Source organism: Mus musculus, chromosome 15 (assembly GCF_000001635.26).
Source record: "Mus musculus strain C57BL/6J chromosome 15, GRCm38.p6 C57BL/6J".
NCBI lineage: Eukaryota > Metazoa > Chordata > Mammalia > Rodentia > Muridae > Mus > Mus musculus.
In genome coordinates, this window is record NC_000081.6 from 88,500,887 (window position 1) to 88,514,730 (window position 13,844).

The 13,844-nt window shown below is 48.4% G+C and overlaps 1 long non-coding RNA gene across 2 annotated transcripts in view; it reads right to left on the minus strand.

Annotated features, from left to right (window-relative positions):
- Gm35831 overlaps positions 1-13,533 on the minus strand; it is a 93,188-nt gene extending 79,655 nt beyond the window's left edge. For both annotated transcript variants that reach the window (XR_001781737.1, XR_875559.2), the window contains exon 1: positions 13,333-13,533. This is a non-coding gene — a long non-coding RNA (predicted gene, 35831). The remainder of the gene's footprint in view (positions 1-13,332) is intronic.
- Between the last annotated feature and the right edge of the window lie 311 nt (positions 13,534-13,844).

Below are 13,844 nucleotides of genomic sequence, written 5' to 3' on the forward strand. Positions count from 1 at the left end.
TGATCTTAAGCTCCCCTAACTGACAATTTTTAAGTCACCTAAAGTGGCAAGATCAGGGCCTTGATAGGTGTCTTAGTTACCTTTCTATTGCTGAGATAAAACACCATGACCGAGGCTACTTATGAAAAAGCATTTAATGTGTGGCTTATGGATTCAAGTGGTTAGAGTCCGTGATATGGAGCAGAGCAAAGATATGGCTGCAGGAACAACTGAGAGGTCACGTCTTGAGCTGCCCGTGGGAGGCAGAAAGCACAGTAGCAATGGCACACATCTTTTGAAATTTCAAAACCCACCTTGAGTGACACACTTTCCCCAACGACGCCACACTTCCTAGTCCTTCTCAAACAGTTGACACCAACTGGGGACCCAGTATCCAAACCTAAGAGCCTACCTATGAAAGCCATTCTCATTCAAACCCCCACACTAGGCATTTCCACCAAGCAATCGGGGAGGGGCAAGGGAAGCATCCCTAGGACACCCCACCCATGTTCGATGGAAATCAGAGAAGGATAAAGCATGTCCCGGTGCTGTCCCCAACACCGAGGGCATGGTGACCTGTCCCTCTACCCGGCAGGTCACCCAACCAACCCTGAGCTTCTGTGCAGTGTCTACAGCCACCCCCATCCCAGAATCTGGAAACCCGTGAAGAGATATGGCAGAGTCACTTCCTTCTGGAGGTTCAAGAAGCCCATCCACTCCTTCCCTACCTCTCTCTTCTGATTACAGTTCCTTGGCTTCTGGCCACCCCACTCCAATCTATGTGTCTGCCTTCACGTGGCTTTCTCCCTACAGCTCATGTAAAGAAAGACATTTGTCATTGATTTAGGCCTCGCCCACATCCATAATGATCTCATCTCGAGTCCCTTAACATAATTACCTCCTCAAAGATCCTTTTTCCAATGAAGGTCACATTCTCTAGCTCTATGTGTTAGGCCTGCTCTTTAGGGAGGGAAAAACAGGGCGGGGGTGGAGAGCACTCTTCTGGCCTTGAGAGTTCTGGGAATATTTTCCTAACTTGTCAACCTAAGAGAGACCCTGGCCCATCCTTTCCTCAAGGTGTACTAGAGGCTGGCCCCCAGTGACCAGCACAGTGGCCATTAGCCAATGAAACTCTCATCATGAAGACTCCCTGCAGCTGGATCCCAGCAGTCGCAATTGGACGAATGAGGCAAATTCCTGCAAATTTTCCACTTCTTCTTTAGAATACAGTTTAAATTGGAGAGTGGGCATGATTTTTGAAATATTAAAGTTCTTTAATAACTAATGGTGTTACTACCAATCAAAACTGAGAGGAGAGCGTGTATAGGTCACAAAATAAAGAAGGAATGCTAGTGGCTACTGAGGTCGGGAGACAACAGCAGTACTTACAGCTGAAGAACTGAAAACAAGCCTGCGTGTCCTAAAAGTCCACTCCGTTGGCTAAGGAAACATTTTCTTGAGCTGATTTTCTCACTTAACAGTTGGCTGTGGGAAGACCACCTGCAAGAGCCAGTTCTGGAGAGAACAGAGCCTCTTTCCAGATTCCCCTGTGCTGGGCCACTGCCTTGCAGGGGAAGGTTATCCCTCCCCTGGTGAGGGCAACTTGACAGATGAATCATGAGTCAACCCAGCTGGGCTATATGCCCAGATATTGAGTCAAACATGATTCTAAATGTTTCTGTGGGGGTATGTTTCTGGCTGAAATTAGCATTCATATCTGAGGTGATTCCACAAAGCCACCGGACCTCCATGGTACCAGTTGCTCATAAAGCAATGGAGAAGAGACAGAGTCGGGGGAGGGGTGGAGTGAACCAGCAGAGGCTCAGGGGCACCAACACAGTTCTCCTGCCTGCCGCCTGTCCGAAAATGCTGGGGCCACCACGATCACCCAAAGCAATGCCTTTAAATACCCAAGCACAAACAGACCGCTGTATTTGGTCTATTTGTCCCTACTTGCACACATCCTGCAGTTTCTATTCTCTGGGCCACTTCTGATATACACCTGAGCACCCTCAGCCCAAGTTCCTGCACTGCCCTGAAATCTACCTGGCTACCCAACCAAGAGAATGTACATAGGAATTCAAAGTGGTCAGTGTACAGGGAGAAACTGTGCCTTTCAGGATATTTACTAAGGTACCACTGTGGGTCTGTTGTGAGTAGAAGCCCCAGGCCTGAGTTCACAGCAAGTCACTTTGCCTAGGCCCTTCATCTGGGGTGGCCAACTCAACCCAAACTAGAGTCAAGCCCGAAGGAAGAGGGACCCTCATCTGAGAAGATGTGCCCTATCCCCAGACTAGCCGGTAGAGCTTGTTTTTTTTTTTTTTTTAAATGATTGATGTGGGAAGCCCCAGCCAACTGTTGGTGGTACCATCCCTAAGCAGGCGATGCTGGATAATATAATAAAGCAAACTAAGCAAGCTACAAATGCAAGCCAATAAACGTTTCTCTGTGGCCTCTGCTTCAGCTCCTGCCTTGGCATCCATCCACGATGGACCATGCTAAAGATGGTGAGGCTGAATCAACCCTTTCCTCACCAGGTTGCTTTCAATCATGATGTTTACCACAGCAGTGGAAAGCAAACAGGACGTCTGACCCAGGACTGTCCTAAAACATACCTCAGTGGGATTGAACGAAACCTGGTTAGCCTGGCAACTGTTCCAGAGAGCAGAAACATGGAGAAATGTCTGAACTTGGAATTTGGGGACTGGAGAGACAGCATAACAGGATGTGAACACTTGATTGTAGCAGCTGACATTTTTTTTTCTTTTACTTAGTCACTTTACATTTTTTTTCTTTTACTGGCCACTGGCTCCCTCCAGGTCACCCCTTCCCATAGTCCTTCCTCCAACCCCTCTCCCCTTCTTCTCTGATCGGGTTGGGAGCCCCTCTGGCTATCACACACACACACACACACACACACACACACACAGCACTTCAAGTCTCTGCAAGGTGAGAAAGACAGCTAACATTCTAACGCCCACGGTTATGTGATTCTTTTCAGCTCCAGGCAGGCTGGCAGGATCTCCTGTATGGCGTAAAGGGGAAACTGAGGCAGGAAGAGATCAATCCGTATGAGGCTCCCCTGGAGAGACAGTGGCTCCAGGGCATGGGGGCACCCCTACCAGATGCCTGGCTCCTCCCTTGCCCTAGCAGTCTCCTTCATTTGAGAGAGCCAGATGGGCCATCATAGCCCACTCCTAGCCAGGTTCTTGCCATCTGTCACAAAAATCTAAATTCTGTGACACCAAGGTGACCTGCAGGGCCTGAAGCCACAGCATCTCCCTGGACGGTCTATCTGTCGTGGCTGACTGGTGGCAGGTTTTCAAACCACTCTCCCTTCTGAAGCGAAGGAAAAGCTACTCTCTGAAGCTTTGCTTCTCCGTGTTGTTGAGCACAGTGCCGCTGAGTGCCCTGCAGTGAGCAAACCCCTCAGAAAATGGCCAGGGAGGGTGCAGTCTGTGACCCCTGAGCCCTCTTTTCCTCTTTAATCAGCATAAGTCTTGATTCACTCCACGCCGCTCTCCTCTGTATACACAAACATTTGATTGATCTGTGGATTTTTTTCTTAATCTATGAAAGTTGTTTTGATACCTCGAGTTGAAATGAAATATTTCCCTTCTGAATTTAATGAGATGCTTTCCTCGCTTTGTGGCTTTCACACTGTGAGGGATTTCCAAGGTAGAGTCTTAGCAGAGGGAAGAGACCCTGGAAGTTGCTAGAAGCCACGCAGAGGCCATGGAAACTGTCCAAGAGCTCAGTCTGCAGACAGGAGAGGGACCTGAGCCCCAAGGGCAGTTACCAGAGTGGAGGTGACCTCATCATTGGGAAGGAAGACAAGATTGCCTTAAAGTTTGGGTCTAGGAATTGGTGCTGGGATGTTGTCTTGGTGGGACCTGTGATTCTAGCTATGGAGGGCGTTGACCCTATGAGCAGAGGCCAGCAGCAGGCCTGACCCTTAGAGAACAACCCAGTGAGCCATGCTCACTGTCCAGCCCAGCCAAGCCAGGCCTCTCGTGGTCTATCTATCTGCAGACCTTATAGTATATTTTAACCTCAAGCAGGTCAGGGTAGGGTCTTCTACCCTGAAGTCAAGGTGATTGTTGAGGTGGAAAAGATTGGAACATATCTGGGGATCCACTTAAGTGCACTTCTGAAAGCCAGAGAGAGAAGTAGGCCCTCCTATAGACACAGTGTCCTGGGCAATGCCAAACCCAAGTGGGCCAGGAGTTCAGCAGCCCATAAAGACTGTGGCTAGGACTCCTGACAAAAGTCACACAAGGTAGGAAAAGACCTCAAAGGTGCTCTAACAAGCCATTCTGGGCTCTCAAAAGCAAAGCCAGCAACCTGAAGTGACTCCTGCCTTTTCAAACTATGTGGGGCAAGCAAAGGGTTCAGTTCTGAGTAGCCGAAAGAGGAAGTTCCACTAAGGTCATACCTGGTATCTCTAAAAGGAGAAGTGTGGGGCAGGGTCTCCAGGTGACCTGTGACTCCCCAGAAGCAAGCACAGAGCCTGCACCTCAAAGAGTGGTGCTGAGGGTGCCCTGGGAAGCATCAAGCCAACATTGCTGGCTAACTGCACCCTAGTCTGTGAGGAGCCAGAAGAGACACTATAGACCTGGGTAGGGACCTCAGCAGCAACTTTCTAAGTGGCAAATGTTGGTGTTTCACAGAAATGCACCTACCAAATGCTATGGAAACCTCAGAGCCAGGCCAAGCCTTCTCCAAGACTCCTGGCCAGGAAACTGACTGGTGCTTCGATAGGTTCTCTTACTCCAGTCTGAGTGTCACTCAAGCTACATGTATAGTCAACAGGGTGCTGGCTCTGGACCATATCCCCTCTGTCTAACCAATGAGTGCCTCTGTGACGTGCCATAGCCCAAACTGATGAGGAGCCACGGGCCCAAGAGATTTATTAAACATCCAAACGTAATTTTCCATTAACATTTCCTATTTTGGCATCTTAAAGAGAGTGGAAGTTGATTTCAGTTCAACATCCTGGGGGGAAATTAGCTCATTTTGCTAGCGTGTCTCGATAATTGCAGTGACACCAAGGTTAATTGCTTAATCTGGACTGCCACGGCGCGGGCTGAGAATTCCCCGCACAATCTGGGCTATAATTAGTGCCAGGGCGGTGGTATTTGGAAGCCGGAACAGCAGACCCAGGCAAGGTGATTGTGGATGTGACAGAGGGGAAGCTGTGGGCAATCCTTTCCTGGTTCAGAAGCCATACGACACCCAGAGATGTATCTCCACAGGACACAGAAAGTGACCCAGCTACCCAACTGTATCTGTTTCAGTTGGGGGCAAACAGAGGGTATGACACTGTCTCTTCCACTTGTTGTCTTTCACACCAGACAGTAATGGCCTGGGTCCAGATCCCAGGACACCCCAGAGAAATTAGTAGACAAGGCACAAGGACCTAGAGTTTGTGGATACTGATCTCTAGTCAGAACCTCAAACACACACTGACACTCATCACAGAAATACAGTGTAAAACAATGGCCACCTCCGGAAGCTTGGTCAGGGAGCTTGCAGGGGACATCACAAGTGCCAGGCCTGGGCTACAGCATGAATTTAAGGCCAGCTTGGGAAATTTAGTAAGAATTAAAATAAAAACAAGCAGGGGATAGATGCGGTGGTTTGAATGTGCTTGTCCCACAGGAAGTAGCACTATTAGGAGGTGTGGCCCTGTTGGAGTGGGTGTGGTCTTGCTGAAGTAGGCGTAGCCTTGTTGGAGGAAGTGCACCACTGTAGGGGGTGGGCTTTGAGGTCCTATGCTCAAGCTCTGCCCAGGGTAGAAGAAATCCTCCTCCTGGCTACCTGTAGAAGTCAGTTCTTTCCTGGCTGCCTTTGGATCAAGATGTAGAACTCTCAGCTCATCCAGCACGAAGTCTGCCTGCCTGCTGCCATGCTTCCCACCATGATGATAATGGACTGTCCTTCTGAAACTGTAAGCAAAACCCAACTAAATGTTTGCCTTTGTAAAAGTTGCCTTGGTCATGGTGTCTCTTTATAGTAATGGAAATAAATCCTAACTAAGACAATGGTGCACAGTGACAGAGTGTGTGTCCATGCAGTGGATTCAGTTCTCAGTACTGCAAAAATACATTACATACATTACATATATTACATACATACATACATACATACATACATAGACTAAGCTTACACTGGGAACAGCTGACAGTTGCCTCTGAGATACAGGCAGGATCTGCAGCCTTTGAGATACACTCAATCTCACCCCAGAGTTAAGGTCAGAGGGTGATACAACACACATATTGTAAAAGAAGCCATTCTAGGACACTCCAGGAGGTACCCAGAAACCTAGACACCACCTACGCCTTCCGGCCATAGGCTCACTTGAGAACTCAAGTTCAGGAGCTGACCTTGATGAACAGCCAGCAGCCAGCAGGAAGAAGAGGCTCCTGGGATACGATGCTATCCTAACACAACTGCCATTCACAGGTTAAAAGATCTACACAAGAGAGGAACCTGACATAATCACCAACAGAGAAGCTCCATCCAGCAACTGATGGAAATAGCTGCAGAGACCCCAAGCCAAAAATTAGACAGAGCTTGGGGGGAATCCTGAAGAAGAGGGAGAGACAGGACTATAGGCACCAGAAGGGTCAAGGACACTACAAGAAAACCCACAGAATCAGCAAGCCTGGACTGAGGCTGAGACTGACCAGCAGTCAGGAAGCCTGCCTGGGTCTCATCTGTCTATGTGTTATAGTTGTGTAGCTTGGTGTTTTTGTGGGACCCCTAATAGAGGGAGCTGGAATTGAGGCTGTTCCTGATGGTTTTGCCTGCTTTGGGATCCTTTGTCCTCCTGCTGGGTTATCTTGTTCAAGCTTAATAAGAGGGAAGCAGCCTAGCCTTGCTGCAACTTGATATGCCAAGTTTGGTTGCTATCCCCCCAGAGACCTGCCCTTTTCTGAGGGGAAGCAGGAGTGGATGGGGAGTGGGGAGGCATTGGAAAGAGAGGAGGGAGAGGAAACTAGTCAGGATGTAATATAGGCGAGAAGAAAAAAAAAAAAAAAGATGTGCACCGTGAAACTTGGCTTCTTGGGGCCACTGCAAAACATTTTCACCCTTTGCTCCCAGAAACAGCTAGGTACTCCATCTATGCCCCACTGTGCCTACATTGCCCATGTCCCTGGCTTATCTCCTCCCCTGGGTAGTGACCTTGCTGCAAGGATGAACTGCCAGGAACATCAGGGACTCCAGACTCCCAGAGGGGAGCAGCAGAATGAGACCCAATGCAGCCCTGCTAAACCTACAGGTCAGCTAAGCTGATCCTGGAAACAGCAGCTCATTTTAAGTTTTAAGTTGTATTGAGTCCCTCTCATGCATCCTCTAGGCATGCTGGACAAGCAGCCCTACCACTGAGCAATACCCCCAACCTCTGTCTTCAGCTGTGTCGGGGAGGGACAGAAACCACAGCAACCAGCGAAGCCTTCTGCTATGTCTAATGTTGCCATTCTTTTCTCAGCAGAGATGGGGGCTCTAACTCTGGAGGCCCCAGGATTTGGGGGTCTGTCTGTGTTCTTCCCTTCCTCGTCTTCTCTCTCCTTCCTTTCCTTCTTTTCCTGCCTTCTCTGCCAAATTATTTAATCAAGTTAATTAAACAATGATTCATTTTGTTAAGCAGCCTTCTAGAAACCATGCCGGGTTTTAAAGGCAATTCTGAAACATAAAACATTTTACCTAGACAAATTTCAGGTCAAAAGAGAGCACCAGTTTCTGTTTTCTTATAGTTACACAATCTAGTCAATACAGACTATGTAACAGAGATAAAGCCATTCCACTGGTCCTTGCACGGGAGAAGGGTGTGATGTTCCTGTCTGCAACATCTATGGACCACCAGCAAGATTTCCAGAACGTTCTTAGCAATTTCACAAACCTTTGGTTTCTTTCTGGAGCTCCACAGAATCCTGCTTCCTTAGCCCACAGCTCCCTTCACAGCAAGCTCACAGGACTCTGAGATCTACCGACCCACGGTCAATGGCTTGAGGGCCATGTCCTAGGCACACTCTCACCACCCTCCTGGGAAGCACGGGATGAACAGTAGGGATAATCTCCCACACAAAACCGAGCCTGAGTCCTCTCTGCTCAACCCAACACTGAAGTCTTTCTCTGTAGAAAGGCTCAGAACTTTGTTGAATTGTGTGACTATGAGGGGAGTGCACATGTGCATGAAATGTCTGCAGAGTCCAGAAGAGGGTGTCCTCTGTCATGAATCATCGAATTCAGGAAGGTAGGACATGGGCCACAGGGTGAGAGGAACTGCCTGTGTAAGGCACCCTCGAGAAAAGGCTGCCAGCTCTCTGGCGTGCTTCCTATAAGGCCACGGGACATCAGTCGGGTCCAGAATGACTGGACGGCTTCCTCTGACCAGATGACCAGAGACAACCAGGCAGCTATCAGCAAGGGAACTTTCTAGAGCAGGTGACTGCCAAGCTAGAGAGGAAACAAATTCTTACTGAGTGACCAAGGTTCTCTCCTGTCACCCTCAAACTTTCCTCCTCTGAAAACAAGCCTCAGACCCTCTTGAACTCAGCACTATAAAGTCTGGGAGTTGGCCAGAGATCTGTGTGTGTGTGTGTGTGTGTGTGTGTGTGTACCCATGCACAAGCACACGTATCTCTTCTACAGACCCCACCATCCAAGATCCTCAGGGACATGATTATTGCCTATTTATTCCTTGTTTCTTTTGAATATTCTCAAACAGATGCCATGGTGCACATATGAAGGTCAGAGGACAGCCCTAAGGAATCAGCTCTCTCCTGCTATCATGCCAGCTGCCACCATGAGAGATCTGAAAGTCAAACATCCATCTTTTGGTATGCATTCAGCCACTTCTACCCACTGAACCACCCCACCAACTCTGAGGGAGATTTTTGAAACTAAATGACTAGATTCTCCTTGGCAAAAAACTCTTCCCATCTCCATGGCATCCCTCAGGCAGGGTTGGCTGAGGCCCAGCCAGGCAAGAGGCATGCTGACTGCCAGCCATAACAGGCAGAGACACCAGCCTCTCTATTCAGGGAAGTTCTCATTTCAAAGTGCACAGCAGACCGTGTTATTACTCTGTATTTACTTAGGGCTTAGTGCACAGCCTTTGGAAGCTCTACAGTTGCTGTGTTCTCCATCCGTATCTCTCTGTGTAGTTACTGTCATCTCTGTGTAAACAGCAAGTGCATACTTACAACAACAGCATGGAGTGATTGTGTCTACTTAAATGACATGAGACCAACAAAGTCCACTCCCCCGAACCCAGCCCAAGTTGACCTAATAAAGAGGCTAGGGGACAGCCACCTCAGGGATAGTTTTGGGGGCCTCCATCTCAAGCTCCAGTCATGTTCAGGAGCCTCCTAGAAAAGTCACTATCGGAATTTAGCTCATCAACAGGGCTCCAGAGGCCTCCCAGTCCTCTAAGAGACCCATGTGTATTGAGCATGTTCAAATCCTTCCCTATTAGGGGGTCGTGTGGGGCAGGAGCTCAAGGCCATCCAGACAATCCCCAGACCATGGTGCCTGGTTCACAGGGTTTGAGGGGCTGCTGTTTCCAAGAACATAGAACCTCAGAAGAGCCCCTCAGTAGGACATGGAAGGCCTGCTGGTTCCATGTGTCTTTCGGTGGCAAATCTCCCAAGGGGCCAGTCAGAGAGGGCAGCCATGCCCACTCTGAGAGATAGAAGGCCCACCCCGCCCTCCTGGAGTCAAGCCCTCCTCACGAGCTCTCCCCTTCAGGATAGCCCCATCTACCACCATCCCCCTCGCTGGTCCTGCACATCTCCTGTGGCCTTGTTTAGAAAATCAGAGTAGGGCTGGAGAGATGGCTCAGCGGTTAAGAGAGCCAACTGCTCTTCTGAAGATCGTGAGTTCAAATCCCAGCAACCACATGGTGGCTCACAACCATTCATAGTGAGATCTGATGCCCTCTTCTGGGGTGTCTGAAGACAGCTACAGTGTACTTACATATAATAAATAAATAAATCTTTTTAAAAAAATAAAAAAGAAAGAAAGAAAATCAGAGTATTCTGTTCCTCACCCATGCAGTCTCCATTCTCAGCCACTCTGCAGAACCCAGGTCCAGCTGTCCCCTCAGCTTGACAGCCAGGGTCTTCCACTTCCTGAATACTCAGTGGGGTTATTCAGCCCCACTGAGTAATGGAAGAGCTACCCAAGTATTAAGACTTGGTCCAGAAAGTACTGACAGACCCCCTCCATTCAATCTTTAACAGAGGAACCGTGGGCAAAGAATCCACGTTGGCTGCAGGTCTAAAAGGCAAAGGAGATTGGCAAGGGCCAGGAAGTGGGGACATGCCCTGCACATGAAAGACTTAGATTGGGAGCAGAAGGCTGGGAGGAGTCACAGGTGCAGAGCTGGGAATGCCCTGTTGCGGTATGCTGTCCTCTGAGCATGACATGACCTATTCCATCCCAGCACCTGTGATTGCCCACAGAACTGCGCAAGATTGGGCCTATTAATGAATGGCACGATCATGGAGCAGAGGAGTTCATAGAGGCCACCCCTCGAGAGCATTGAGAGACAGTCAACGGCATCAGAGAGAGTCAGAGATAAGTCCTTCAATGGTATCACCATTCCTAAGCTAAGCTATTGTGAGTTGTCCTAATTAAAAGCATTGAGTCACAGTTCCTGTTCTCTTTCTGATGCTGTGATAAAACTCTCTAACCAAGAGCAACACAGGAGAGAAGGGGTTCACTTGGCTTATGATGGTCATAGCCTATGGTTGAGATCAGGGCAGGAACTCAAGCAGGAACTTGAAGCAGAAACTGTGAAGGAACGTTGTTTGCAAGCTTGCTCCTAGGCTCATGCTCAGCTAGCTTTCTTATAGAGTTCAGAATTATCTCTGCCTAAGGAATGGCGCCACCATAGTGGGCTAGGCTCCCCTATGTCACGTCACAATCAAGATAGCTCCTCCCGCAAACAATATGCATCTTTGCTTTGATAGATGGTTGATACTCTGTCTGGGATGAACAGATTGTTCATCTCCCAGCAGAGGTTCAAGCAACACTAGCTCAGGGGTAGGGCCACAGGTTGGTGAATGACAGCAGCAGCCAACATCTGTGCCCAGATCTAAGTACCACTGGCCTCCTGGACCGCCTGGACCAAGGAGCAATCCAGCAATCCAAAGTCAGCAGAAGCTGATTACAAGGAGCCTACCTCCACCCAGCCCACCTCGTACACCTCCTTATCTCCAGACACCCCCAAGAATCTGGTGCTGCTCTACCATTGTCAGAAGTAGCAAGGGGGTCCCTGGGACCCTGCCTTCCCATACAACTGACCATACGTCTGTCCTCAAGGAAGCCATACACCATGTCAACTGGCCACTGTTACCCCCATAGATTCCCCCTCCCTTCACCGGATTTCAAGGAGACAAACCAATAAAAACTGTCAACAACAGAAGTGAACAACAATTCATCTCCCCAAGACGAATAATTAATCGATGCCGCATGGGAAGCACCAAGAGTTTTGAATAAATGTGGAGACACAGTTACAAGAGCAAAATATTATCATTTGTCCAACATAATTATTTTCTTGAAAACCGTCGATGATTAATACGGCACATTACAAATACTCTCGTGTGCATCGAGTTTCATCTCTCCAGTCTAATTAACATGCTGGAGAATTGCTCTTTTGGTGGGGAAAGACATTTAAAATATATATTTCATGAAATCTGAGTTATTTGTCATAAGCTCCAAGAGGAGAAAAATAAAATATGAGGAATGCTACAGTTATTTAAATACTTTATAACGTGACGGTTTTCAAATAATTTAGTTCTCCAAGCTCTAGAGAGAAGGCAGGATGGTGGGGTGTGGGCACGCTTTTTTGTTTCCTTTATTAGGTTCTTATATCTCTACCACCCTTCCAACCCTTATTCCAACCTTGATCCCTTCCAATCCCCCAACACTAGGTAGGAGAGGAAGAAGGTTAGAGAGGAAGGGAGACATAGACCTCTTTAGCCTACTTCTTAAGCTCCTTTGTGGCAAGTCCAATCTTCATCAGCAGAGTATTTCCAACCAGCAATCCACAGTCCAATCCAGCAATGCAGCAATGCAGCAATGCAACAATCCAGCAACCCAGCACCCAGCAATCCAGCAACCCAGCAATGGCAATGGCAAAAGCAGCAGCAGCAGCAGCAGCAGTGGAAACAGCAGCCACCCCAGGCCCCTTAGGCCTCTCACATTTATACCCTCCCAAGAGTCCCCAGAATTCCCAATATAAACCATCTACAGCTGGCAAAAGTCACGCCCCTCCTGGAGCATGAGACAAATCATAGTTAGCAGCTGTGGACAATCTGAAGCAGCCCCATATCCCATACCTGGGATTAAAACAAAAAAACATTCACATAACATAATTGTTCTTTTTTTTTTTAAGAAACCAAAACTCTCACGACAGTTGGACCCTGCTGTCCCTATCGCCATGGCATCCGCTCCCTTCTCAGATCACTCAGGGGATGTAGCCGTACCATCCAGGCAATTAGCCCAAGCAGTATGGTGTGGCCCCTGTGTTCAGTACAGAGCCCACTCAGCTCCACAATGGTGAGGAGGTACACAGAATACCATATTTCCTGTCTTCTGGACCCCTCAGTGGGACACCCAGAAGCAGTCATGCTGATGACCAGGAGAGAAAGAAAGACTGAGGATAGATGCCGAGAACATATTTGGGACTTCAGTGTACACCTTGGGCCTGACAGCTAGAAAGCCACTGTGCCTCAGTCCTGGGTGGGAACTGCTATGGTCTGAGTGAGGCCTGGGGACCGTCTGTATCATCTATGCCACGATTTCGGCCAGCTTGACCTTGTGCAAGTAACCTTAGGTAATGTGAGTTCCTGATTCAATAAGCATCCCACCCCATCCCACACCCACCCACCCCCCCCACACACACACACACAACATCCAGAAGACAGTATTTCCCAGAACTCCTCTCCATCCTTTGGCTCTTCCGTTCTTCCCACATCCTCTTCTGCTCTGTTCCCTGAGTTTAGGCAGTGGTGGGGTTAAAACAAATGCCCTACTTAGGACTGAGCACACAAACCCTTTCTCTCAGCACTTTCGTTAGTCCTGCATCTCTCAATGTCACTGCAAAAAGAAGTGTCTCTGACCAAAACTGTGAGCAGCAGAGGCCAATGGGGTACAAGTATGAATATGTAGAAAACAATCTGATAGAATGAACATTTAGCTTTGCTAAACAGCAATAGCCGGTTCTACCCTAGGGCCTATGAGCTCCCAAGCCTTGGGCTGTTAGCCAGGATTACAGTATCAGGCATGAAATTCCCTCCTCTAAAACACATCTTAAATCCAGTCAGAGGCACTGGTTACCTCACAACAGCCATCCCGCTATTGCACCAGTGGGTACATCTTGCCGGGCTGGTCCACATTGCAGCATTCAGGGTCCAGTGTTGATCACATCCAATAATGTCTTTTCTCCCTGTACAGCCTGCTGAGAGCCTCAGGCCCTAGGAAAGCTACCCCACTCTCCTGCACCATGCCTTCTTCACTGGGATCGACTGTACCACTGAATTGTGAGTGCAGGCCTGGAAGCTTCTGAGGGTTGTCTCTTCTGGTCTTCATACTTTCACGGTAAGTACTTTGCCCACTGAACTGTATCTCAACCTGCGGCTGCATTTTTGTTTAAAATGTAAGCGCCTTGTTTAACTGGTCTCTAGGAGGGGAAGTATTCTGCTACTTTGTTTATCTGGAAAGAGATACAATAGAACAACTGAAAGGACTCGGTCCACTTTCACTTTCGCACTCGAATGCTGTCTGAATGTTAAAGCAAATTGCTTTGTTTTTTATAGTCTCTTTAAAAGTCTTTTTAAAAACGCATTATC